This window comes from Hibiscus syriacus, unplaced genomic scaffold (genome assembly GCF_006381635.1).
Source record: "Hibiscus syriacus cultivar Baekdansim isolate YM2019G1 unplaced genomic scaffold, ASM638163v2 tig00003041_pilon, whole genome shotgun sequence".
NCBI lineage: Eukaryota > Viridiplantae > Streptophyta > Magnoliopsida > Malvales > Malvaceae > Hibiscus > Hibiscus syriacus.
Genome location: NW_024061960.1, coordinates 8,304,321 through 8,328,276, shown reverse-complemented (window position 1 = coordinate 8,328,276; position 23,956 = coordinate 8,304,321). Strand labels below are relative to the sequence as shown.

Here is a 23,956-nt window from a genome sequence, read left to right as displayed (position 1 = left end):
TATGACATTTCCTTGCATAATCAATGCAATCTGTGTACATAGTAGCCCAATAATATCCATATCTCATTATTTTTCTGGCCATGGAAAGACCATTTGCATGTGTTCCACATATTCCACTGTGTACTTCTTCAATGACGTTTCGAGCTTCACTGGTATTTAAACATATCAATAGCATTTGATCATTGCTTCTTCTATACATAATCTCGCCATCAAGAAAATATCCAGCAGCCATTCTTCTCAAGGTTCTTTTATCAATTTCCGATGCATTTGGTGGATAACTTTGATTTTTGATATATTGCAGGATATCATAATACCATGGTTTACCATCTACCTCTTCTTCCACACTATAACAATGTGCAGGAGTTTCATAAACTTGCATTTTGATTGGCATCATATCAACTTTCTTAGTTGCCTGAAACATAGCAGCTAATGTAGCCAAAGCATCTTCCATTTGATTTTCTTCTCGAGGGAGATAATTGAAGGTAACTCTCTCAAATTCTTTTACTAATTCGAGTGTAAAATTTCGGTATTCCAACAATTTGGGGTCTTTTGTTTCCCATTCTCCTCGCAATTGATACACCACCAAGGATGAATCTCCATATATCTTGAGAAATTTGATTTTTCTTTCTATAGCTGCTTTCAATCCCATGACACAAGCTTCATATTCTGCCATGTTATTGGTGCAAAAGAACTCCAGTCTACTCGTAAAGGGATAATAAATATTTTCTGGAGAAATTAACACTGCCCCAATTCCTCGTCCCAAAGCATTAGATGCTCCATCAAAATAAAGCTTCCAAGTTGCAAATTCATCATTTGTTCTGACTTCTTCATTCATGGATATGCACAACAGATCTTCATCGGGAAAATTAAAGTTCAAAGGCTGATAATCATTTGATACACGACTGGCCAGAAAATCAGCTATGACACTTCCTTTTATCGCTTTTTGGTTGACATATACAATATCAAACTCAGATAATAACATCTGCCATCTAGCCATTCTGCCTGTCAAAGCTGGTGATTCCATTAAGAATTTCAAAGGATCAAGTTTTGATATCAACCAAGTAGTATGGTATAACATATATTGTCTGAGTCTTCGAGTAGTCCACACCAAAGCACAACATAATTTTTGTATTGGTGGATATCGAATTTCACAATCAGTAAATTTCTTGCTCAGATAATAAATAGCTTTTTCTTTTCTTCCAGATTCATCATGTTGTCCTAGTACACATCCCATCGAATTTTCGAAGACCGTCAAATAGAGAATTAATGGTCTATCAGGCATTGGTGATACTAAAATTGGGGCATTGGATAAATACTTCTTAATAATATCCAAAGTTTCTTGACATTCTTCATTCCAGACTTCAGGATTGTTCTTTCGAAGTAATTTGAACACTGGATCACATTTGTCAGTTAATTGAGAAATGAACCGAGATATATAATTTAATCTTCCCAAAAAGCCTCGAACTTCTTTTTTTGTATTGGGTGGTGGAAGATCTTGAATTGCTTTGACTTTATCTGGATCAATCTCGATTCCTTTTTTGTTGACTACAAATCCCAAAAGTTTTCCGGAAGTTACCCCAAAAGTGCATTTTGCGGGGTTGAGCTTTAATTGATACTTCCTCAATCTCTGGAAAAGCTTTCTCAGATTTTGAATATGTTCTTCTTCAGTCCTGGACTTGGCAATCATGTCATCTACATATACTTCAATCTCTTTGTGCATCATGTCATGAAACAAAGTTACCATGGCTCTTTGATATGTTGCCCCTGCATTTTTCAATCCAAATGGCATTACTTTATAACAGAATGTGCCCCACATGGTTATAAATGTTGTTTTTTCCATGTCTTCAGGATTCATTTTTATCTGATTATATCCTGAAAATCCATCCATAAATGAAAACCATGCATGTCCTGCAGTATTGTCCACCAATGTGTCTATGTGGGGTAATGGAAAACTATCTTTTGGACTAGCTTTGTTGAGATCTCTGTAATCCACACACATTCGAACTTTCCCATTTTTCTTTGGTACGGGAACAATGTTGGCTACCCATTCTGGGTATTTAGATGCTTGTAGGAAACCTGCATTGATCTGTTTCATCACTTCTTCTTTGATTTGCAACAACATTTCTGGCCTCATTCGTCTGAGCTTTTGTTGGACCGGTTTATATTCTGGATTGATTGGAAGCTTGTGTATCACTATATCTGTGCTTAAACCAGGCATATCTTGATAAGACCAGGCAAAGATATCTTTGAACTCTTGAAGGAGATTTATCAATTCTTGTTTTATCTGGATGGTCAGAGTAGTACCAATTTTCACCTCTTTCATTTCTTCATCTGTTCCCAAATTCACAATCTCAACCTCTTCCTTGTGGGGTAGAATTTGTTTATCTTCTTTTTCTACCAATCTTAATAGTTCAGTAGGAATATCACATTCCAGTTCATTCTCACAACCATTGATTTCTTCCAGACATATAGGCTGCTCTAAATTTATCACTGGATTAAATTTAGGAATACACATGCTATTAACACGGTGACACCTGCAAATTTAAGTCGGACATATTTCCGAAAGAATATAGTAAATTTATGAAATGTAAAAATGTAATAAAATGTAAAGAATGATTGCCATCTAAAAATTTTAAAGAAAATTTCTTATATTTAACATAATTTCTTTTACAATATAACAAAAAGTTTTTCATATTTTTGAACTAAACATAAAGATTAGTTCTGAATATTACTCTGCATTAATATTAAAAACTATAGGAAGATCTTCAGTGGTCCAATTGGTGAGTATTTCTCCAGGAAGACATGGTCGAATCCTATCCAAGTATTTGCCAATTTTGTTGTCATTTATGATCATGTTGATAAATAATCCATTCATAGCTTCTTCAACTATGTCTTGATCTTTCGTCAACTTCTCTTCTTTAAAGGCTTCAACAAGCTGCTGTTCTACATTAATTGTTCCCCCTGATCTGAATGTTGTCTTCAACTGTGGGAAAGACATGTATTTCCAAAGGATTTCTCCCCCTTTCAATTTTGCCTTTCTGTCTTCACATCTTCTTTTCATCTCTTTGTTCTTTTGCTGAAGATTGGGCTTAAACCCTAGCCCAAAACGGTCTTTTTTCATCTTTATACTGATAGGAACTGGAATCCCTTGAAGACTCTTTCCTAGACCTTTCCCAGCTTTAGCTCCGATGCCTAAAGTTTGTTGTACCGTCATCTTGGTGCAATCAGACAATCTGGGATATGGAATTTTGCTTCCTTCTGCAATAAAGGTTGTATTTACAAATTCAAGAGCTCGAAAAGAGCATTCAAGAGCATCATCATTGGTGTCGATATATGGAACATCGCTTGTTACAGACGCAATGATTTCTTCTTCAGCACCGACGCATATTAGTTGTCCATCAACAACAAATTTCAATTTCTGATGTAATGAAGAAGGAACGGCTCCTGCTGAATGAATCCATGGCCTCCCTAATAGACAATTATATGTGGGGTGGATGTCCATCACCACAAAGTCAATATTGTACACGACTGGGCCGATTAACAACGGTATTTCCATTTTCCCAAGCACTTCTTTTTGAGTACCATCAAATGCTCGTACCACATTCTGATAACTCTTCATGTGTGATTGATCCAGAGGCATTCTTTGAAGTGTAATTAGAGGCATCAAGTTGAGAGCGGATCCATTGTCAATCAATACTCCTGGCAACACATGACCATGACAGTGTGTCATGATGTTCAAAGCTTTTACTGACCCCATTCCGCCTTCCGGTATTTCATCATCTGTGAATGTTATATAATTGTCAGCGGCTATATGTCCCACAATTCTGTCAAGTTTATTGAGGGATATATCTTCAGGGATAAATGTTTGATTGAGAATTTTCATCAAAACATTTCTATGTGCTTCTGAATTCATCAATAGATCAAGAATAGAAATTCTTGCTTGTTGTTTGTGTAGTTGTTCAACCACACTATACTCACTATGTTTCAGGAATTTCAAAAATTCTTGGGCTTGTTTTTCTGTCACAGGCTCATTAAATGCTGGAAGTGATTCATCCTCAAATACCTTCTGAGGTATTGCCATGGTTTTTCCTTTTGCTTTCACTTGTTCTGAAGCATTGGATGTTTCGGGAGAGTAACATCTCCCACTTCTTGTAAAGAAACCGACCTCGCTCACTGCTTCAGACGTCGATGTTGTACTCAGGCTTTGTATTTTCTCTTCTGTTTTTTCTAAAGAAACAGGTCCTCCTACCATTGAAACATTGGTAGTATAATTCCAAGGTACCCTGCGGGTATCTTTGTATGGAAATGGTAAAGGAGTGGTGATAACTACTTTCGGCTTTATTGGTACAGGAATCATCGTAGATGATTTCACATTAATGATCACATGATCATTTATTCTTTGACTTGGTTTAGAATCCTCTGATGAGCAAACATCATCTTCTTTTTTCCCTGGTTCTTCTTCAAAGAATTTTATTTCTCTATTGTTCATCAATTTCTGCACCAAATCCCTAAACTTAGGACATAGTTGAATTTTATGCCCTTTCTCCTGATGATATTCACAATAATTCTTGCCTTCATTCTGCTTTGGCCTGAATTGTTGTGGAATTATACCGGCTAAAGAGAGTTGTTGGAACACCCAAACAAACGGAGATTTAATTTCAGAAATGTCAGTTTTTGCTTTCTTTCTGTTCTCTTCCTGAATTGCATTCACGTTTTTATCTCCATGATTTGGCAATGGATGATTTGATGCAGATGGTGTATTGAATTCCAACTTCCCAGTGTTGATCAAATTTTGAACCACCCTTTTGAATGCCAAACAGTTTTCAATAGAATGACCCGTGATTCCTTCATGGTAAACACAGTGTGCCTTTGTATCATACCAAGGAGGGAATGGTGGTTGCATGGGAACCAAAGGATAGGGCCGTATGACATCTGCCTTTAACAGCGAATCGTAGATCTCAGCATATGGTACTGGTAAAGGTGTAAAAGACAACCTTTCATTTTCCTTTCGAGATCCTCTGGAATCTGCTCGATTAGTGTTTGTTTCCTCTTTCTTAACCCTTGGCTGAGTTATTGTAACACTTTTCGATGAATCCTTGCTGTAAGAATTTGCATTATTGACTTCATTCTCCTTTTTCCGGTACGTAGGTCTTTTGGAACTAGACCCATCATTTGATTCAATCTTGCCACTTTTCAAGACATTTTCAATGAGTTCTCCAGAAATGACCAAATCTGCAAAATTTCTGGTTGCATTCCCCATTAGATGATTTAAATAAGGAGCCTTCAAGGTATGAACAAATATTACTGTGGCCTCTTTTTCTGACAAAGGTGGTTGAACTTGGGCCGCAGTGTCACGCCATCTCTGGGCATACTGTCTGAATGTTTCGTTATTCTTTTTCTCCAAATTTTGGAGAGTCCATCTATCAGGGACCATGTCTGTTACATGGCGATACTGCTCTAAAAATGCTTTAGCCAAATCTTTCCAGGATCTAATGTTGGCTTTGGTCAATTGAGTATACCATTTTAAAGCCGGTCCTGTCAAACTATCCTGGAAGCAGTGAATTAACAATTTCTCGTCTTTCACATACCCTGCCATTCTTCGACAAAACATAGTAATATGGGATGAAGGGCATGTAGTACCATCATATTTATCAAATTCGGGAGCCTTGAACTTGATGGGGAGGATTAGGTCTGGAACCAAACTCAACTCACTAGCGTCAAACCCATAGAATGATTCAGTTATTTCCACAGATTTCATTCGTTCTTCTAAGCTCTTGATCTGTCTGGTCAGCTCTTCATTTACTTTTTGTTTCTCATTCATCTCATTCAAATCTGGGATCAAATGCTCAGTATTAAGATCCCCTATTTTCACATCGGATATAAGCGGATTTTTGCTTGAAGATGCAGGATTCACTTGTTGATCTTCATGTGGTTTGGCTTCTTGTAATGCAGATGTACGAGCATTGATTTGTATAGGTGTAGTACCAGAATGATAAATTGGTTCTGGTGGAAAACCTAGAGGATATATGGGTTCTTGGTCTAAAGATACAGGATTTTCATGCATTTTTCCAATGATAGCCTGCCTTTTAAACATGTCCTCTATTTTCTTCATCATACTGTCTTATGAATTTGCAATACTAGCTTCTATTTTTTCCAGCTTCATTCTCATTTCCTCTTGTTCTTTATGATGCTGTTCCTCAATACGCTGTATTTTATCCTCCATAATTCTCTTAGTAGCTTGTCTAGTACCGTAGTGATGTGGTATTTCTCTTTTGGCCAGAATAATTGCGATTGAAAAATCTTTTATTATTTTTTTTCAAATTTTAATTAATGAATCTTATCTTAATAATAAAAAATTATAACATTATTCATAAAGAAAATTATGAAATGAATGATGAATGTATGCAAAATGTATGTATGCAAAAAAGGTATTGATCCCAAAAAGTTAACTGTCATAGAACAACTTTCATCGGCATACAAAAGTTTCTTTATAATAGCTCATAACTACAGATAAGGCATAGCTTTCCTATTAAGCTCTATAATTTCTTTCATTAACCATGAAACCTTCTTTCCACACTTAGAAACTGGATCAACTTGATGCTCAATTATTTTGGCTTCAACAGTTAGTTCCCCAACATATCTGGCAACTTCGCTCATTTGTACCATGGCCTCGAACACCATATTACTTCTTTCATCACTTCTTTCAACATAAAACTCAGTTGACTTTTGCCATTGTTCATTTGTTCCTTCAAGAGTCTGCTCTAACTCAGTGATCCTGACTTGACAATTGTGCAGAATTTTTTCAAGATCTCTAATGCGTCTTCGCAGTGAAGCATTTTCCTCATTACTTTCTTTGAGGTCATTAGGTCCTAGACGAACCTTTTCTTGAAACAATGATTCCTCAAGTTGCAAAATGTAAGCATTAAACTCTGAATTTTTGTTTCTAGACTGATCCAGATCTTCTTCAAGTTTTATTCGTGCTTCTTGCGTTCTTTGATTAAGCTTCTGGATCTGAACATCTTTGTTTCTGCATCTTCGCTTCCAATTTCTAGCCACTTCCTGCTCTACCTCAAGTCTGGTGTTGAAATTTTTTCTTTCCAGCTCCCATTTTTCTTTTTCAACATTGGATTCTTCCATCTTTTGGCCTCTGACTTCAAGTTCAGCAATCAACTGGTTCATTTCAGATTCAAATCCATTGAACATGATATTTTTCTCACCTTCAAATTTATTCAAAATGTCATTCTTCATTTCTTCTAAATCTTTGGCTCGATCTCTTTCTCTTTGCATTTCATTCATGATCTCGCGATGCTCAGCCTTGTGTTTTATAATTCGCTCTCTTCTGTCGACCTCAAAATCTTCCATTTTTTGCTTTCCTTTCTCAAGGCTTTTGAGTAGACGGCTATTCTTTCCTTTCAGATCTTCAACTCGTCTTTTCTCGATGTTCAACTCTTTATTCATCTGTATTGTTGCTTGGCTTGATCCTGATGCTTTTCGGGATTTATATAACTCCTGGTAATTTTTCTGTAAGGCTCTGTACTCATCCTCACCTTTTTCTTTATCTTTTCTCAACATTGCACATTGTGATGAATGAAAGTCAATATCAACCCCCAACATAGCTTTATCTTGTCTCATTTGCTCTAATTCTTTCGACCAGCCTTCTCTTTCTGCTTCAAACTCAGCTCTCAAAATTTCAATTTCTGACGGAACCACCTTAATGCGCTCTTCCATAGAGATATCCTCAATTTGATCTGGTAGAGGAATATTTTCGTTTTTTCTGACAGATCTCCATTCTTCATAATCAGGAGTTAGCATTTCTTTTGCTGCTTTAGCTCGGATACAAAAAGTTGTTTTCCAAGCTGTAACGGCTTCCATGATACTTCTTTTATAATTTTTGCTGTGGTATGCAAACTCAGATGACTGTAATCCAGCAGTGACAGGTACAAATTGGCGACCTTCATACTGTCTTATAACCAGAAGTGGTGTATATCCAATTCATCCCCATAATCCGAGCAGCATTATCCAGTTGTAATCACCACACCTGTAAAAGAATTCCCTTTGTATTTGCCACGGGGCTCGCCAAACAATGTCATTGCTTTGCAGATTTTGAAAGGCATTAATCCACATATCTTTCTTAATTTCTTTCGACCATTCCTGCTCTAGAAATTCTTTTAATGGTGAGTAATCCGTATTAAAGCGTCGGAATGAAACCTTTTCTGTCTTCCAGAAATGACTACGGATCCAAACATATAACAACTGGGTACATCCTGAGAATCGTCCACCTCCTAGCCTTCTACAAGCATTTAACGATCTGAAAGTCTCTGCTAGGATTGCAGAAGCAGGATTAATCTTTTTTGGCAGTTGTTCAAACAAATCTACCACTGCAGCTTCAACATATCCCAATACTTTTGGGAAGATGACCATACCATACATACCCAGAGCAAATAAATCGAACCGTACTTTAATATCTGGATGACTCTGAATAAGTTCTTTAATGTTGGTCCAAGCAATGCCTTCGCTTTCGCCTTTTTGTTTTGTACGGGATGCCACCCATTCTTCTCGTACCCCGGCAATCTTTGCTAATTTAACTCGAAAGGGTTGAGTTTTAATTGACTTTGAATAGATTCGATTCTCCAAAGCCCCATCTATATGTAGCAAAGTTGTGTATTCTTCAATAGTAGGGACCAAATCCTCTTTATTGAGAGTGAAGCAATTGTACCCTGGATTCCAGAATTGAATTAGGGCTCTGAGTAATTCATCATCAACTTCTACATAGAGCAGATATGGGATGTCTCCGTACGTCTGATAAAACTGCAATTTTTTGTTTGAATCCCAACTTTCCCAAATGCTTCGCAAATCTTGCGTATCATTTCTTTTTAGGGAAACTGGAGCATAGCTGGCCAAGTCAGATACATAATCATCCTGCAGACTGTCTCCTTCTTGTCTTTGTAAGTCCTCAGCCCACTGTCTTACTTCTGAGTTTAGAATTACTTGATTTGAACACTTTTTATCCATAGATGAAGGCTTTCCAATGAGACAATTAACACAAGGATCAATGTCTTTTATCATGTATGATGCAATGCAAACAGAAAAATAAAGAACACACAAAAAGAAAATAAATTAGTTTACATAATAAAGAAATCTAACATTTACATAAATAATTTTTATTTAAACATGCTTTTCTAAATTTAAATAATTTAAATAAACATGTAATTTAAATAATAAATAAATTAACAAGAAAGTCAGAATTCATTTCTCCTGTGTGTGTACACCTATTTTGGACAAAATTTCGGCATGACTTCTGATCGGAAGAGTTTCTAAGGTTCTTTATATGCAGGGTTTCAGATATAAGAATCAAGGTACCCGAATTGTCTTTGTTAGTGCCCCCTTGGGTTGCTAACCCTCAATCCTAGTCCATCACAGACTAAAATGGATCGAGTTCAATTCGAGGGGATACATTTCTCTATGCCTGACACGGAGAATAAATTCTCACAAAGACATAGAGCATATGAACCCCGAAAGTTACTTGCTAGGTCTGACACGGAGAATAAATTCTCACGAAGACGTCGCTTTCACTCCCACTTAAAAGGGACAACTCAATTATAGAGTTTTATGTTATGCAATGCAAGTGTTGTGTGTGAGGAGAAATGTTCAAACCTTTGACAGAAAAATAAATACTGAAATAAAATACTTGCAAATAAAATAAAACATATAAATATTATAAAAATAATAAATAAAAAATTTGAAAAGAAAAAAATTAAAAATTAAATATATGAATTTTTAATTTTTAATTAATAGAGACAGTTCATAATTGATTTTTAAAAGTTTGACCGGGTCCCCAGCAGAGTCGCCAAGCTGTCGTAACCGGTTTTCGTCCGGGCACGAAATTTTTTAATTGGCGGGGAAATTGATGTGAATAAATAATTTTGAAAATAATTTGTGAGTCGCCATCGGCCTTTTGGATCAGGTAGGTCGAATACCTAAAAATTATTTTCTTTAAAGAGTTTTAAGAAAACATCAATAAAAAATTGAACTGATCTGCGTTTTATAACCAAAAATTCGTTCTTTTTAATAAAAAGGGATTCGTGGTCGGTTACTTTTAGGGAAGGATTAGCACCCCTACAACGCCCAAAATTGGTACTTTTTAATTATAAATTGTCTCTATTATTAAAATTTAAAAATTCAAAAATATATTTAATTTTTAATCTTATTATTTCAAAACTATATAAAATATATTTATTTATTTAAAAATATCAGAAAAGAACTTCTAGGTGCCTTAAGACAGCTCTTTTCTTTGATATTGATAAATATTAATTTAAATAATATTGTTTACTTTTTAATTTTAAAATATCAGAATAGGACATCCAGTTGTATTAAGACTGTCCTTTTCTTCAATATTAAAAATAAATATTTAAAAATTACTATTTATTATATATATATTTATGAATATATAAAATATTAATCAATATAATAAAAGAAAAATACTACTAAACAAATATTTAAAAACAATAAAATAAATGAAAACATATAAAATAACTGACTAAATTACAGTAAAACAAAAATCTAATTCATAATTAATCAAAATTATAAGGATTAAATATGTTATTTTCTTATTTAATAATTTAGTGACTAAAATAAAATTATTTAAAATTCGGATATTATAATAAAATAAATTAAAAATATAAACTAGGGATTAAAAAATTATTTATTAAAATTAAGGGATTAAATCCGTTATTTATCCTAAATATATTATTTTAATATAAAGGACTAAAATGAATAAAATTGAAATTCGAAGACTGAATTAAAATTATTATAAATTTGATTTAGTGACTAAAATGTAAAGTTTACAAATTATGAGGACTGCGGATGGGGTTTAACTATTGTATAATTACGCGCATAGTCCTTCCCGAAACGACGTCGTTCGGGAAGGACTATAAAATGTCCAAACCGGCTGGCCCGAAGGGCCAGTCTTCATTTTTACTTCTCCTCTCTCTCTCTTCTTTGAGAGAAAAAAAATTTCTCTCTCGCTTCTCTCTAGAACAGAGAGAAGCCAGCCGGCCGACAGCCGTCAGTCGGCGTTAGTCCGCCGTCTACCACCGTCACCGGCCACCGTCTTCGGTGGCCGGAAATTTTTTTTTACATCTAAACGTAGATCGGACCGTCCTAATGACGGTTCCGATGTTATTTTCCGTTAAACGGCTCCCAATCGGAGCAAATCTAAAACGAATACCTTCGGTTTTTCGAAGGTTTTGGTGAGATCCGACGTTTGGCTTCCTCGGTAAGTCTCTTCTTCCTTTTTCTTTATTTTCTGGTTCTTTGCTGCTGAGATCGTTGGTAATAGTTTGTATCTTCTCTGTTTTTTTTTTTCCGGTTCTGTCTTTCTCTTTTTTTTCTGTCTCTCTGTCCCGTCGTTTTTTTTTCAGGTTCGGGTGGTGGCTTTTATAGCCACCACCGTTGTAGCCGTCGGACCGGTCCGAAGAGGGGGTCTCGGTGAGTCACCGGACTACCAGTGGTGACTCACCCCGTAGCCGTGGCGTGGACGGCTGGCGTTGGAGCTTCTGGAGCGTTCGGTTGGGACGTGGCAGCGGCGGAGGCGGCGAGATAGCAGCGGCGGCCGCGTGTCCCTAGGGTATCAGACCCTAGGGTTTCCATCTGGGGCAATCTGGACCGTTGGATCGTGCCAAATCCAACGGTTGTGATGAGGCGGTCGGCTAGATTAGGGTTAGGAAACCCTAACTGGAAACCCCAAATGTTTAGAGTTTCTGGTTTGATTTGGACCGGTTCTAGTTTGTTTGTAACTGGACCGGTCCAGTTGTAATTGGTCTGTAATTATTTATTTATATATTTATTTAATATGTATTTAATAATAATAATAATAATAATAATAATGATAATAATAATAATAATAATAATAATAATAATAATAATAATAATAATAATAATAATAATATGGATAAAAAAATTAGTATCTTCAGAGGAGTCGAGTAGGAAGGAATAGCGGGAGGAGGCTGAGGAGACACCAAGGACACGCTAGGGTTAGGGTTTTGTGGGAGCTGTGCTGTGGTCAAGGAAGGAGCGGGATCGGGTTGGGCGGGTAGCGGATTCGGGTTATCGGAATCGGATTTAGATTGGGAATTGGTAGTATTATCTATGGCTGCGGAAGAGGAGGAAGAATCAGCCATTGAAGGAGAAAGAGATCGATCGATTACTTCAGTAAAGTTTTTCGAAGAATTTTATTAATTTCAAATAAAAGTTCTTAAACTTTCTGTTTTATGATAAAACTTCAAATCAAAATCCAATCTTCAGTTAATGTTGTGATCTAAGTTGCCCTAAAACCTTTATATATAACATAAGTGGAAGGGAAGGAAGAAGCGCGTGAATAAGTTAATTGGGGGAACGACTCCCTGCTTGCCGGTGTACGATTATTGGTTTCAGTTTCCTTAACGTGGCGCTTTTTAATTGGTGAAAATATGGGTGCGGATTCAACTGAAGTCAAATTTGGTAATTTTCATAGGATTAGGAATCTAATAAAAAAATCATTTCTTTGAAAATTTACTTATGATTCTATTAGATGATTGTAATATGTTTATTGAAATTAGTTATTTTTATAAGTGTTTAATATTTGTTTGGTATATGTATTATATAACTTTTTAATATTATATATATTATTTTAATTTAATTATTTTATCTCCTTTCGTCAAAGAATCTTAAATAATAACAATAATTATTACATGTAGTATTCTTTTTAAAAATCATTTATTTATTTAAGATGTATTATAAAATTTACCCTCAAAGTTTATTTTTTAGAAAATAAATTATTTAAGTAATTACATTTTACGTGATTATTTAATTATATAAATAAATGAAATAATTGAGTATAAAATTAAATTAATAAATTTTTATTAATTTTTATAAATATAAATAATAAATATTAATTAGATAGCTTTTACTTATATTATAATATAATAAAGTTGTTGTAATTTTAATAAGATTGTAATCAAATTATATAAGATAATTAATTATGAAAATTGATTTTAAAATAATCAAATTTTGAATTAAAAATAAGAGTAAACTATGTATTTAGTCACTCATATATTCTTGCGGTTTTATTTTGATCACCTGACTGTTTTTTTTAATTAGACCCAACGTTATGTTTTTATTATGTTTTGGTCATATGTTGTTAGAAAATTAATAACAATACTGATGTGTCACCATAAGATAATGGCATGTCATTGTTGAAAAATAAAATATTATCATGTCAATAATTTTGCTTATTTTTTTTACAATGAATGACAAAAACGGCATAAAGTTATAACGTTAGATATAATTTCAGTGGATGAATAAAACAAAACCACATGAATAAATGCGTAACTAAATACTTAGTTTATCCTAAAAGTAATTCAACCATTAATTAAACTATATAAAGTTAATAGAAGTATGTACCAAATAGGCCTGGAATATGGGCCTAAGGGATTTCGCGCCGAGTGCATTTATCTCGTTGCTACTAACATGTTTGAATAAATGGATTTTGGACTTTTAGGTCCGTTAACTTGAAATTTAACGACGTTCGTATGATATATTTTTCACATTTGGATTTGATTTAAAATTAACGAAATTAATTCGATCCACAATAATCATACATTAAGAACATAATTTGTTTAATCCTAAAACCCATCAAATACATAAAATGTTGTTCATATGTCACTATAACCCAGTAGGAAAAATGTTTCATTCTCAGTTTTGTTAGGCCTTGGGGACTGGTTTGTAAAATCATCACCAAAGAGCAAAACCAATCTATTAATGAATGACAACTACTATATAACAAGAAACCTTGTACACAATATCCGACAGTAATGGAAAACCAAACAATCCAACAACAACAAAAACACTACTGTTAAAGTGTAATATAATATGGTATCTGCCTGAAGAACAATGTATAGCAGGATTTAAATGGTCATTGTCGTCGTGTTTTCGGTTGCGTTGTGTTTATCACTATTGCAGATATAACGGGCACTATTACGATGATTGTATATATCGTTGTCATACAATAACAATTTCGGATAACATGGTTATCACTATATAATATTATTGCAGTAGAGGATCGTTATTTAAATCCATGCTACATAGATAGTATACTGGTTCAAGGGTTCTTCATCTTAACCCTTAGCCTCTTAGCAATTTGTGTTGCTTTCAGATGAACCGGTCGCTTGTTGGTATCACATTGTTCCACCTCAAACCAATTAATAATCTTGAGTATCAGAGACTGAGGAACTTTCGGAGCCTCTCCTTGGGATTTCTTCATACCATTCTCCAATGCTTTCTCCAGGAAGTTCATGAACCAGTTCCCGGCTTTGGCTTCGATTTGTTGGAAATCAAACTTAATTCTAGAAGTTTGAAAAGTAAAAAAAAGATGGCTAAAAGAATATGCTTAATTATTAAGCAAAGCGTATGGCGGCAAACATATTTGGAATTGTTTGAAACGTGGCAGCAAAGGAAAAGAGTTTTGGCAAGGGAAGCAAAGTTTGCTTGGATATAAACATGTTCACGTGAAGGATTGAAAAGACAGTAGCTATAATACTTAATTATGAAGGAATTATAAGGCGACAAGGCTTAAGCGGTTTTAATACACTATATATATGTGTGCTTGTTATTTTTTAGAGTAATACAAGTGAGAAAAAAATGAAAGCTTAGAAAAGCCAGAATGAAAAATAGTTTAGCAAAGCTATTAGAGAAAGAGGGTGAAGCTTAGCAAAGCGTAGAATAACGAGGTTGTGTTTGTAAACTAGCCGCAACTAGTATTGCAGTGTTGTAATATTGTAATATTGGGGTAACGTCGTTGTAACGTATTTTGTTTTGTATCAATAAAAAGTTTGAATTATAAATTATAGTGAGCTCATCTACGCTTCCAACAAGTGGTATCAGAGCTTGGTTCGAGTTTAACGTGGTAGAGAAGATGACCAACATGATTCAACCACAAATCTTGAGATTGACAAAGACGAATTATGACAATTTGAGCATTTAAATGAAGGCATTACTAGGCTCCTAAGATTGTTGGGATATCATCGAGGATGATTACACCGAGCCTGAAAATGCAGCAGCAAAATCAGTTCTCTAGAAGTTTGAAAAGTCAAAAAAAGATGGCTAAAAGAATATGTTTAATTATTAAGCAAAGTGTATGGCGGCAAACGTATTTGGAATTGTTTGAAACGTGACAGTAAAAGAAAAGAGTTTTGGCAAGGCAAGCAAAGTTTGCTTGGATATAAACATGTCTATGTGAAGGATTAAAAAGGCAACAACTATAATACTTAATTATGAAAGAATTATAAGACGACAAGTCTTAAGCGGTTTTAATACACTATATATATGTGTGCTTGTTAGTTTTTAGAGTAATACAAGTGAGAAAAAAATGAAAGCTTAGAAAAGCCAGAATGAAAAATAGCTTAGAAAAACTATTAGAGAAAGAGTGTGAAGCTTAGCAAAGCGTAGAATAACGAGCTTGTGTTTGTAAACTAACCGCAGCTAGTATTGCTGTGTTGTAATATTGTAATATTGGGGCAACATCGTTGTAACGTATTTTATTTTGTATCAATAAAAAGTTTGAATTATAAATTATAGTGAGCCCATCTACGCTTTCAACAAGTGGTATCAGAGCTTGGTTCGAGTTTAACGTGGTGGAGAAGATGACCAACATGATTCAACCACAAATCACGATATTGACAAAGATGAATTATTGCAATTTGAGCATTTAAATGAAGGTATTACTAGGCTCCTAAGATTGTTGGGTATCATCGAGGATGGTTACACCGAGCCTGAAAATACAACAGCAGAAACAGTCCTGACCAATGAAGAAAAGAAGGTATTGAAGGAATCCCGGAAAAAAGATAAAATAGTATTGTTCTTTATTTTTCAAGGAGTAGACGAATATACCTTTGAAAAAATTTCTGATACGAAGACCGCAAAACAAGTGTGGGAGATTTTGCAAAAATCTCTACAAGGTGTTGAAAAAACAAAGAAGAATACATAGCCGCAGTAGGGTGCACTTGCTAGGAAATGAAGAATCAATTGAAGATAAGCGGAGAAAAGCTCGGAATGAAAAGTCAAGTTTGAGGGGGAGTGTTGGAAATCAAACTTAACTCTAGAAGTTTGAAAAGTCAAAAAAAGATGACTAAAAGAATATGTTTAATTATTAAGCAAAGTGTATGGCAACAAACATATTTGGAATTGTTTGAAACGTGGCAGCAAAGGAAAAGAGTTTTGGCAAGGCAAGCAAAGTTTGCTTGGATATAAATATGTCCACGTGAAGGATTGAAAAGGCATCAGCTATAATACTTAATTATGAATGAATTATAAGGCGGCAAGTCTTAAGCGGTTTTAATACACTATATATATGTGTGCTTGTTAGTTTTTAGAGTAATACAAGTGAGAAAAAAATGAAAGCTTAGAAAAGCCAGAATGAAAAATAACTTAGCAAAGTTATTAGAGAAAGAGGGTGAAGCTTAGCAAAGCGTAGAATAATGAGGTTGTATTTGTAAACTAGCCGCAGCTAGTATTGTAGTGTTGTAATATTGGGGTAACGTTGTTGTAACGTATTTTGTTTTGTATCAAAAAAAAGTTCGAATTATAAATTTTAGTGAGCCCATCTACGCTTCCAACACGATTTGCCTCCCCAATTTTATTGTACCGCTTAAACTGCTCGATACCAGTTTGTTTTCATCGTTCTCGGCCGATGATTCCATAGGCAGTTTCCCTAATGGAGTTGATGGAACTTTGGAATTTGACCTTAGTAGCCTCTTTTGCTCACACCCTGCAATTGACATGTACAATGCAGCTCGTCATTTGCTTTGGTCCATCGAATTGTGCACGATTTCATTCAAGATTGTCGGTTCATCTTGTGACATTTTGGTGATAGCCGAAGTAGCTGCCTGGACCGACACTATCTCACTCAAGGTCTGCACAATTTGGGCATGAAATTCTAGAAACTGATCGAAGCATGCCGCCAGAGCTTCTGGTTTTACTGATTTGCTCAAACTGGAAAATATCCTAAGCACACACAACCAGACATTTATTTAGCATAACATAAAAACTTCAACTTACAACAAAATGGAAAGCACAAGAAAGAAAAAGAATACATTTTTTATTACTTGAGAGACCGAACTAAATTCTCTGTGGTAGTGACATCTCTTAATGCTTGAAGAGCAATCTTCTGAGCTGTTTCTCGTTGTTGAACAGCTTCCTTTTGAACCACAGAAAGTCAATCTAATCGAAAACCGATGATGAAATCGACAATGGATGACTTCAATTTTTAAACTTACCTTCCCCAACATGCCAAGTTTCCCAGGTAAATTCATGGCTAGACTTTTGCTGTTATCAAGGGCTGAGTTATTAGTATCGAGTTGAGATTCTGGTTGTTCGGTACAGGAATCAGAGTTATTTATCGAAGCCGAGGCCACCCTTCCACGCTTTAAATTCGGTAGTGGGGTTGAACTTTTCTTTTCCTGCAATGGCTGAAAATTGAGTTGAATCATCAAGACAAAAACACCATTGAAAGGCTAATATGTAGTAAGACATAGCATATTATACCTACAGTTGAGTTGAGAGGACAGATTGGGATCCGAGGCTGGCGGTTGATTACACTTATACTCCTCGGAAACTTCGAGGTTGAAGAAGATGCAGCATAACTTTTCCTAAGCAAAGCTGAACTTTCTCCTTTAGTATCCACCATTTTAGCTAACAATCCCCCACCATAAGAGCACCTTACACCACCACTAGCGTTCAAGTTCCCGTCTTTCGCTACCCTTGGTATCATCTGCGACATCATCGGAGTTCTCTGCTCTTTCACCGGAGTGTACTGATCAAAATCCAAAGGCACCGGCTTTAAAACCAAAAGAGAAGAAATCTCATGAGTCCCATTAAGATCTTTCCCCCCAAGAGCCTCTTTTATGCTCACTTTTCTCCCCTTTTTTTCTTAACCCCATTAAAGGCTCCGTTGTCCCAACTAAAGAATGCCTCCCAGGGAGGGGCTTATCACCTTTAATAATAGGAACAGGGGAGCCAGGCTTCAATCTATCAACATAAATGAACTGCCCGAGTTGCATCTTGTTGCTAAGAACAAAACCATCTTGGTCCGAAGGAAGACTAACGTAAATGGAATGCGATAAATCCGAGACCTTGATGTAAAACCCATGTTTAGGCCAAAGATTATTCTCGTCAAGATCAGCCAGCACAATATCAGTGACTTGCCATTGAGTAATTTCAGCAGAATCCCAGGAGCTAACGTTGCCATAATTTCGTAATCTTCTTAAATGAAAGAATCGAAAAGGTATTTTCAGATCTCAAGGCATAAAAAAAGTGATGTTGAATGAAATAATGGAGAGTTCTTTGGTAGGACGAGACGGTAACAACGATAAGTTTTGAGTTTTTGAGAAAGCAATGGTTTTTTTTAGAGAAAATAACCTCAGTGACCGAAAATGCCTTATAATATACGATTTTGATCAACTTTTTTTCGATTTGCTAAAATGACCAATAAAATCGCAATGCGATTCTGACTATGGCAACGCGATCTCCAGTATCGCAAATCAGTTTTCAGATTCGCAACGCGATTTTGAAAATCGCAATGCGATTCTGACTATGGCAACGCGATCTTCAGTATCGCAAATAAGTTTCTAGATTCAAAACGCGATTTTGACTATCGCAATGCGAATATGTAAACCGCAACGCGATAATACAAAATCGCAATGCGATAATACAAAATCGCAACGCGATGCTGACTATCGCAACGCGATTCTGACTATCGCAACGCGATAATACAAAATTGCAACGCGATTCTGACTATCGCAACGCGATAATACAAAATCGCAATGCGATTTTCCAAATTTACGTTAGTTCAAATTCGTTGCGATAGTCCAAGTTCACGTTGCGATTTCTTAATAATTTTCTCTAAAAAAATAGTATCCGCACGGACGTGTCGAAGACACGTATTACCACGACCCGACCACGACACGACCACGACCACGACCCGAGACGAGACGGGACGGGACGGCGGCGGTGCGCGAGAGTCCCCCTTGTTCTCTTCCACTCAACAAGGAAGTGAGAAATCCAAGCCTTAAATACCCATTCCTAATAGTGTTTCAAATACTATGTGGGATTGAGCATTGCAAACACTTGGGAATCTTTTACACTATCACAACACATTCTTTATTGTTTCAAACTCCACGTGAATTTGGAATATCTAAAATGTAAACTTATTTTGGATTTTTCACTATTGCAACACTTTTTCACTATCGCAACAACACGTTTTTCAAACTCTCGCAACACATTTTAACTATCACAACACATTTTAACTATCGCAACACATTTTTCAAAATCGCGTTGCGAATCTGGATATTCGCGTTGCGAATTTGGAAACTAAGTTGAAAAATTAGAGTTCGCGTTGCAATTTTATTGGTCATTTTGGCAAATCCAAAAAAAGTTGGTCAAAATCGTATATTATAAGGCATTTTCGATCACTGAGGTTATTTTCTATTTTTTTTAATGGAATTTTTGGAACGTTTGGTTCCAGTTGCTCACGCAACTCACCTGCTTTGTTTGCGATTAGGATAATCCGTATGGTAACTTTGCAAACGACGTCGTTTTATTAACCGGTAGTCTAGGAGCAAACTTATTTACCATACGTATACCGCGACAACTCTAAAAGTGCGTTTGGTTCACTGAATATAAGATTACCAGTGGGAGTAAAAGATTACCAGAGAATAGGATTACTGAGAATGTTGTATATTGTGTTTGGTTGGTTTAGCATAAATGTAAGATTACCGTGTTTTGATTAAAGGAATAAAAGATTATTGGAATGTATATTTGACCAAATTGTATTTATTATATATTTATTTTTTTAACAAGTTAGAAAATATTTATATATTTTCTTTAAAAAAAATAAATTCATAAAATTTATATAATTTTTTACAAAATTGAAAAATATAAAAAAGTTTAATGAAGGGTAAAATTTTATTTTAACCCCTGAACTTCATATAAAATTTTAATTATAGATTTTTTTTATAAATCTAAAATAGTTTAAGGATAAATTTGTAATTTAACCTTCGTAGAATTTTTATTATTCAATGACAGAATAAGGATATTTTTGAAAAAAATAATAATTTTAAGGGCATTTTAGTCCAAAACGTCGGTAATCCAACAATACCTAAGGAAAGGGAGGTAATGACATTCCCGGTAATATAACCCAAAAATCCATTATTGAGAATGTAAGATTACCGGGAATAAAATTCCCGACCAACCAAACGGGGGAATATGGATTTCATTCTCATTGGAATCTCACATTCCCCCAACAAAACACACCCTGGAGTGAATAGCTAGGGAATAGGGATGGATATTTTACTTAAATTTGACAAGTTTCAACTCAATCCGATCTGGTTGGTTAAATTGATTATTTATTTAAGAAAAATTACGTTAGGTTAGATTTTTTCTGAGTAGAGTCAAGTAAGGTTGAATTCAAATTTAGAGTAAAAATATCCAATATGATCTTACTCAACACAATTTTATAATTACATATTATATATTTAGACATAATTACAATAATAATCATTTATATATTATTTAAAATTTATTTAGAGTAAAAATATCCAATATGATCTTACTCAACACAATTTTATAATTACATATTATATATTTAGACATAATTATAATAATACTCATTTATATATTATTTTTAATTAAAATTTTATTTTACCTAATAAAAATGATTGGATATGTATATTTGAACGGATCAAGCGGTCAAGTTCAAACAACCTAATAGAAGTGTATATGCATTATCAAATAACTAAGAAATCTTGAACTTTCTTCACATTTTAAATCAATATTTTAAACGGAACTTTAAACTCAAACTTCTGATCATAACATCAATGCCAAGTTAAGCCCAAAGTTTTTCTTTCTAACCCCAACATTTTTCAAAGCAGACCTCTGTATGGTATGGGTTGAGTTTCAACTAACTTGACCCGATCTGAAAAATATATACCCTCCACCTGACCCATATCCGACACGACTTTTTGAGATAAAATTCGAATTCGATCTGATCCGAAATAACAAAACATATTATTTTTATTCAATAAAAACAGTGATTTAATTGAAAAAATAATATATAAAAGGGTATTATTATAATTATTCTTAAATATACAAGGTAAAAAAAATTTCAAGGTCGGGTCAGGTATTTTTCATCCTAAATCCAAATCCAACCTGACCCAAATATCACCTTTTAAAATAACCGAACTGACCCGATCGGGTCAGGTCAGAACCCATCGGATTCGGGTCCCATGCCCATCCCAATCAGTATCAATGATAAGGTTACAACCTTATAACAGGAAGAACACGGTTTCAACTAAACAAAACGAAACAATAATCTCTAATGGTACTTCTGAAAAACCGACCTTATGGTTGTCAACCCAGACATTCAATAAATTTCTCTCAAAATGCCAATTTCTTAGGACATGCAAGAAACATCAGATGACAATAAATCTTATTACACAACATGGTGCCAAGAGACAACATATAACTCTCCTTTCCAAGGTTTACTATTATGTTTGATTTGAAACAAGCAGAGAAACAAAATCTCCTGCAGATGATGATCTGAGCAGCGTTGACGACAGTAGCACCTTAGGCGATGCTATAGAGGAGTTGCAAATCCTGTAAGGATAATCCAAATTGATCAATAACTTAAACCCTAAGAACCACAGTAGTCAAAGGCAACATGCTATACACTTATCCCGGAAACTGATGACAGATATGCTTCCAACTAAACAGAAATAATGTTTATTCAAGTGTTTTAAGTTTATGAAATCATATGCCACTTCAAAATGCTCATATGACTAACACCGATAAAGCTTTCTCTTGCAAGCTAAAAGTATGTAAAACCACAATTAAGATGGAAAACATGGTTTATCAAGGTTAGTAAATGAAAAACCACTTACATGTAAAATATATGCAAGAAGTTGTTCCTGAAAAATAGTTTCAAGGGGTGTCGACAACTTCAGATAGACTGAAAATTTAAAGAGAAATAAGAACTTTAAGCAAAATATTAAATCTCAAAAACAACTTGCTATAAGCAACTAGCAACAGTCAACTCCTTTAATTGAAAGATGAAGATCAGAAAATAGTCAGTTTAAGTTTCCCAAGGAGAAAAAATATTGGCAGCTGCTAACTGCCTCGTGTGCATGTGTGTGTATATATATATATATATATTTGAAAACAAAGTGTTGTAGCACCATGGTGTTAACAAACTTTCACTCCCAAAAACTTCCTAAAGAGATACAAGAAATCTAAGAGAAAAGGTAACACAAAAAAGACATCAGCGAGGTTTCTTCGCTACTAAAATGGTTGGCAGCATATTTGAGCACACTAGTGAGAACCATAACATTGGAGGCATCAAAGGAAATTTCCTAACTCCTAAAGCGAATAGTTTCACAATAATTCTACAATCAAATGTTGAGTTTAAATCGATTAAATGTGAACCATAAAAATAGGTACAGAGTTAGTGGTTTCAACGACAATACATCTAAAACAATCTGGGAATAAATGGATCTCAAACCAAATAGATTTTGGAAAACATTCAAAGAACTAGTTCAAAATAAGGCAATTAGATTCATAGATATTTCTTCAATCCCATCAACTATGCTCTTTTACCTTTTATAAGCTTCCCACACTGATAGTTACCCAGCATAAAAGAAATATATCAAGTTTTATAGAATGCAATTACAATTCAATCTTTAAACAATTTCAATTAGAGAACATGGCTCTTGAGTCGCGAATTTCAACATTCCCCACTTCAGCCATAAGTTCACAGATAAACATAAAATATACTCTTGCCTCTCTACCAAAGAAAGGAAAACAAGAAGAGGCTGCGTTCAATGTTCATTATAATGTACATTCCCAAACTCTTTGTTTACCATTCTGTTCACCAATCAAAGGGCAAAATATCTTAAACTCAAGAGCACATTTTCTTCCCTAAAAAATAGAGACAAATAATGCAGCAACGAATAGACATTTCAGGCATTAATACACTGCTATAATACAACTCAAAAGCCACTACAATAAGCTAAAGAACATAAAAACAAAAGTGAGCAGAGAAAGCAGAAATTACCTTCAGACAAACATTCCCAGCTTTAATTATGCAAGGACAACAATGAAGTGAACAAAGCAGAAGCCGTAACACTATGCAATGACATCAAAGTTACTGCACCACCCAATTCCAGTGGGATCCTAAAACAGAAACATCAAGCAAATTCTTATTCAGATATTAGAACAAAACAGCAAAATAATTTCCATAGAAGGGTTCTAACAAAATTACTAGAAGCAATACAAAAAGTGAGAGTAAAAGGCCCTGAACATATTTATAACAAATAAATGAAGCAGTGACTTTGAAAATGGAGGCAAAACCTGGAAGAAGTGAGATTGCGGAGAGAGAATCGAGAAGCATATATTTTTAGTAGGAGAGAAAAGGTCAGCCAGCTTGTTATTAGCAGGTCTTGAGGATGGTAAATGGGTCAAAATGGTTTTGGCTGAAGCGCAGGAGAACCCTAGGGTTCTTCTTCCACAAGTACCCGCCATGTTTCCTTTGGCCCAAAAACCCTGAAACCTAAAACCTCATATCTTTTTTATTTTTAGTTCTATTTTGATGAAGACAGGTCCTTTTGTGGGCTGGATATATATGCCTGGGAGATCTAGGTTGCTACTCCAATTCAAGGATTTAAATAACTGCGATATCTGTAATAATAACAATAGCCCTCGTTATTATTGTAATCATGATAAATATTATCATAATCATTTAAATTTTTATTCCATACATTTCAATCTATTATTTAATAATATTAATTTGATTTGATTCGAATTTTTACTTGAAAGGACAAGATTATTTGAACTTAATTGAATATTATTTTATTCAATTTATAATTAACTTTTA

The 23,956-nt window shown here is 34.6% G+C and overlaps 1 protein-coding gene and 2 pseudogenes across 1 annotated transcript in view; all 3 read right to left on the bottom strand.

Moving 5' to 3' along the window:
- Positions 1–729: 729 nt before the first annotated feature.
- Positions 730–23,956, bottom strand: part of LOC120171353 (carbonic anhydrase 2-like) — a 32,630-nt gene continuing 9,403 nt past the window's right edge. Inside the window, exons 11-14 of the mRNA XM_039179073.1 lie at positions 22,108–22,113; positions 8,377–8,384; positions 2,933–2,938; positions 730–741 (exon numbers count right to left, since the gene is read on the bottom strand). The gene's annotated coding sequence lies outside the window, so the exon portion shown is untranslated. The remainder of the gene's footprint in view (positions 742–2,932; positions 2,939–8,376; positions 8,385–22,107; positions 22,114–23,956) is intronic.
- Positions 16,830–21,035, bottom strand: LOC120173840 (annotated as a pseudogene).
- Positions 21,450–23,647, bottom strand: LOC120171382 (annotated as a pseudogene).